At 44.1% G+C, this 5,398-nt stretch overlaps 1 pseudogene; it reads right to left on the reverse strand.

Annotated features, from left to right (window-relative positions):
* Positions 1 to 3,419: 3,419 nt before the first annotated feature.
* The window catches only part of LOC112080690 (torsin-1B-like), a 6,036-nt pseudogene continuing 4,057 nt past the window's right edge, over positions 3,420 to 5,398 (reverse strand).

Genomic DNA, 5,398 nt, shown 5'->3' on the forward strand with positions numbered 1-5,398 from the left:
CTGATCAGAGCCTGAAGGTACGGAGGTGCCGTTCCCCTCACAACTCCGTAGGCAAGCACCATGGTCTTGTAGCGGATGTGAGCTTCAACTGGAAGCCAGTGGAGAGAGCGGAGGAGCGGGGTGACGTGAGAGAACTTGGGAAGGTTGAACACCAGACGGGCTGCGGCGTTCTGGATGAGTTGTAGGGGTGTAATGGCACAGGCAGGGAGCCCAGCTCACCTTTACTAACGCATCCAATGTAGATCTACCTTTACGGAATCCACTTTGACATTGACTCAATAAACCTCTATGTTCCTGGAAATATGACTATCATCTTTTCCATCAGTTTACACAGGTTAGAGGTCAGTGCTATTGGTCTATAACTATCAGCACATGAAAGGTCCTTACCGGGCATGTTTCCAACCAGAAGATATAACCCCCTCACTCCAAATCGTATTAAATAATCCCAGGAGAACATGTACGACCTTATCAGGTATGCTTAAACATTACATAGCCCAACTGATCATGACCTGGGGCTGTATATCCACAGCCTTTTAAGGCTGAACGCATCTCATGTATGGTAAAGACAGCATCTAAAGAAGAGTCAACGGTATCTCTTTTCTTATACACATTAACATGACCATTTAAAATCTCACACCTGCGTTACTTAAATACTTCATCCAAAGTAATCCCACTATGTACCCTAGCAAATGTGTTCCCCAACAAGTCAGCTTTTTCTTTATCAGTTACGGACGTTTGACCCACAACCAAAACTGGAATTCGAGAAGACTTGCTTCTTCCAGTCATCTTATTCAAGCCTATTGTAGAGCAGAACTGTCTCCATCCATTTCTCTTGACAGACTTAATGACCCTACGTACTAAAGCTCTCTACCTTTGGAAATCAACTAGATTCTCAGGAGTCATATTCCTACGCAACACTCTAAGTCCAATTTTTTTCTCGACTTCCTTGGTGCACTCTTCAGTCCACCAAGCATCCACCTTCATTTTCTCACCCACTTCACTCATTGGTACATATAGATTCGCAGCACTCAATATCTGCAGTCACAGAGGGAGCACATACATCAACCAGCCTCTCTAAAAACAACTGTCCAATAGACTTTAAGCAATGATCTCCAAACTTTTCCCAGTCTGCTTCATGAAAGCCCCATCTTCTGAATGGTACCCTATCTGGAATAGTAACATCAAAGTTTATGGTACACCAAATTTGGAAATGATCACATCTAACAGTAAAATCATTCATTACATTACATTCACACATAGATGCAATATAGTTAGAAGCTGTTATGAGGTCCAGGCAGGATGCAACCCCTCTAACAATGTCAACTCTTGTACCACATCCTTCGTTAAGACATGCTAATGCTCTTCTTTCTATCATATCTTCCACAATAGTACCATTACGCTGCATCGGCAAGATAAAACAACTGCCTCCGGTAAGACAAGGTGTGGCGGTCTGTGTATATTTGTAAACAACAGTTGGAGCACGAAATCTAATATTAAGGAAGTCTCAAGGTTTTGCTCGCCTGAGGTAGAGTATCTCATGATAAGCTGTAGACCACACTATTTATAAAGTTTTAATTTATATTTTTCGTACCTGTCTATTTACCACCACAAACCAAACACTAAATTTAACCTTTATTTAACTAAGCAAGCCAGTTAAGAACAAATTCTTATTTACAATGATGACCTACCCCGGTGAAACCCAGCGTCATGCTGGTCCAATTATGCGTCACCCTATGGGACTCCCAATCACAGCCGGATGTGTATAAGGCCATAAACAGGAAAACGCTCATCCAGAGGCAGTGCTCATAGTGGTTGGGGACTTTAATGCAGGAAAACTTAAATCCATTTTACATCGTTTCTACCAGCATGTTAAATGTGCAACCAGAGGGGGGAAAAAACCTCTAGAACCCCATTTACTCCACACCAAGAGCGCTTTGTACAAAGCTCCCTCCTCAGCCTCCATTTGGCAAATCTGATCATAATTCTCGCTTCCTGATTCCTGCTTACAAGCAAAAAATAAAGCAGGACTGCACCAGTGACTCGTTCAAATAAAGAAGTGGTAGATGACACAGATGCTAAGCTACAGGACTGTTTTGCTAGCACAGACTGGAATATGTTCTGGGATTCTTCCGATGGCATTGAGGAGTACACCACATCATCACTGTTCATCATAAGTGCATCGAGACCGTCGTCCCAAGTGGACGTAGTACAGAGGAATGCTACTTGTGTACTGGCATCGAGGGCGTTGGCGGAGCAGCCTGTCCCCGGTGCTCCGTGTTGGCCTCGAGCCTCTGGGGACTGTTGTGCAATCGCTGTACCAGAGGTGCAGATTGGGAAAGAAAGGCAGACAGGTCAGGTCCATGTGGAGGTGGTGGTCAGGTCAACTCCCTGTTCGTTCTGCTCCAGGAAGGATGAGACATTCGTGCCTCTCAAATTCCTTCTTGCTTGACGGTGCCGTCGCTGCTGTGCCAGGTCCTTGGCAATGAATTCCCGTTCCTCGTGAGCTCTACGGACATGCACATCAATAGGTGATATCGTTCGTCAGCCTGTCGTCCCTCCTCAATCTGAAGCTCAATTTCCTCAACGCTTGTAGGACAGCGGTCTGTGAATCGCTGAGGCTAGTGATGGCGGCTGCATGGCACTTCGAAAAGGGTATCCACTGTCGAACTCTCACTCCGTCTAGAGTGCCTCGACGATTTCATTAGTTAAGGGGTGAGCAGAGCCTGCTCAGGAAGCTGTCGACTAGTGCGGTGGGTGTATACTCCTCCATAGGTTCTTCCTGTGAACTTTCCCGTCCCAAAGCAGTTTCCGGTCTGGCTTGGAGGGGATGGTGATGCTGAAACGTACAGTTGATTCCATCACCACTTTGAGCTCTGGTGGGCTTGCCCTTTGATGTGGGAAACTCGACCACATGATCCTTAAGATAACAGGTGCTTGTCTGGTTCTCTCTGGTGGTTGAGGATGAAACCAGGTGCTTGTCTGGTTCTTCTGGTGGTTGAGGATGAACCTTTCTTGTTGCTTTAGGCTTGAGCTCCTGGATTTTTATTTGTTCCAAGACTTTTCCCTCAGCTGCTTTCTTCTCTCTCCTTCCTTCCAGTGGAGACAATTCTTCCTTCTCCATTTCCTTTTCACCTGTCTTTGGTTCTGTCATGATCCTGCTCAAAGGACATTGAAAGATTAGTGGAATCTGTGTGGGGAGGAATGAGACTGAGGCAGGAATTCCTTTAACCATTAAGTGGTATACTTTACTTGGGTAGTCTGTGCTGCATAACAAAGGAAACAGAATAACATGTATCCAATCAAATTGATAACATGTATACAATCAAATTCATAATCACAAAGATCAAATCATAACAATCATTCATTATTAACATAATTAGGGAATTCAACAAACCAGTTCATTAAGAAGTCAATAGGAATCATCCTTGAGTCATTTATGCACGTAACTATATATCATAATCATGAGAAGAATAATACAAACAGTGATCAGTTATTCAATCTATAATCCCCATTAGTTTCGTATCAGAATCGATCAGTTCAGCAAATGATGACATATCATATTTCACCCTTTCAAGTGTCTTCAGATGTACATGTAATTTCATTACATATTAACCATATATCAATGGCATAATTGGCCTGTGATGATCCGTATGGCCTTGATCATTGACCATTCACATTACACAATAGGTTTGAAGCGTGCGCTTCAAGCCGCGCTCCGCGGTAATAACTATAAACAATAACTGATGGCCCACTCTCCCGATCGCAACAGATACTTCAGATGACAGGTTCAGATGAAAGGTAACAGATTTGGTGGACTTACGTGGATTCATGGACACGCAGAACTTCTGAATTAGACGGAGTTAAGGAAGAGAAAGCAGCGAGATCGGGCGATGGAGATTTCCTCCTTTTATGGAGTTGAGATCTGTTGGACATTTCCACCTGACCTAATTAAAGCGCCCCTGGCCCAGCTGAGTAAGTGGCCATGAATTAAAGGATTTTTCCACCAACTCCATGGGCCTTTTCTACAGTATTTCAGATTGTAACTTTAAACCACATTTGTTTCTAATACACAACTCATTTTCACTTGCCATAGTTCATGTGCAGCAGAATTCCATGAAAAAGGAAATCATTATTTGGAAATAATCATTTACAAAATATACAAATCAGGAACGAGCACCTTGATTGGTTAAAAAGAATAGCGTTTACCCTCAGTGTTTTAATTTTAATTTTGTATCTCTTCTTAAAATCTGCCATCCTCTCTCTCAGTAATCCATCTTCAGGGAGAAGTGACACCATAAGAACAAGACCGTTGATGTCCTCCACATGGTTGTGCTGACGGTGGGAGGCCTGAGGGGCGGGTCATCATCAGTCACTGACTTCCTCACTCCGACTGGTGGAGATGTTCTCATTAAGAAAGAGCACACAGTAGAGTAGGAGGTAGATAGATACAGTAGCTGTTCCCTCTGAGATCGTCTACATTACCGTCAGCAACTGCAGACCGACTGATCAGACCTACAAACCACCTTTCTTCCTAAATTACTACTCATTATGATTAGATCGGTGAGTCTGCAGCCGCCGGCAGCAACGTAGTTGGCCTCAAACCTGCACTATGTGAAGTAATCTAGTCTTCCGTTGATGGTCTTGCATCCCTTGACGGAGAAGATATTCTCGCTCTTTGGGAAATAGATCAATTCTCTGGCCATCTGGTCGACCACGTCCTGGTCGGGCTTTAGGCCCTTGGCGGACATCTCTGCCATGCCACACAGCAGCACGTGTCTGTACTCCAGAGGCAGGAAGGGGACAATGAAGTCAACTAGATTCTTGTCTATCAGACTAGAGTGCCACAACCCACCTACACAGAGAAAGGGAGGGAGGGACACAGTCATGAGATGGGCAAGAAGAAGCTACCACCAATTGCTTACCRAATCCTCTCAGATMTACACAAGTGCCTAGGGGGTAAGGATAGTCATAAGATGGGCAGGTGCAAGAAAGGCAGATGGACAGAATATAGATATCACAGGTAATCTTTGTATTGAAGGTCTGAAAAGACTCCAATAACATCCCCAGTCTTCTAACCCCAGGCTTAGTAACATAAAGGAGAGAATCCTGACCTTAGAGAAACATGTGCATGATTTGTTAAATATATCCCTGGATTGAACTGGAGCACTATACCTGAGCCACTTGGTGGGTTGTAGAACTCCGTCTCATGCTACCACTAGAGTTGAGAGCACCGCCAGCATTCAAAAGTGACCAAAACTATCAGCCAGGAAGCATAGGAACTGAGAAGTGGCACACACCTGCAGAATCACTCCTTTTTTGGGTGTCTTGCTATTGCCTATAATTTCCACCTTTTGTCTATCCATTTGCACACACGACAGTGAAATTTATTGTCAATGGG

This window comes from Salvelinus sp. IW2-2015, unplaced genomic scaffold, assembly GCF_002910315.2.
Source record: "Salvelinus sp. IW2-2015 unplaced genomic scaffold, ASM291031v2 Un_scaffold16440, whole genome shotgun sequence".
In the NCBI taxonomy this organism is placed as follows: domain Eukaryota; kingdom Metazoa; phylum Chordata; class Actinopteri; order Salmoniformes; family Salmonidae; genus Salvelinus; species Salvelinus sp. IW2-2015.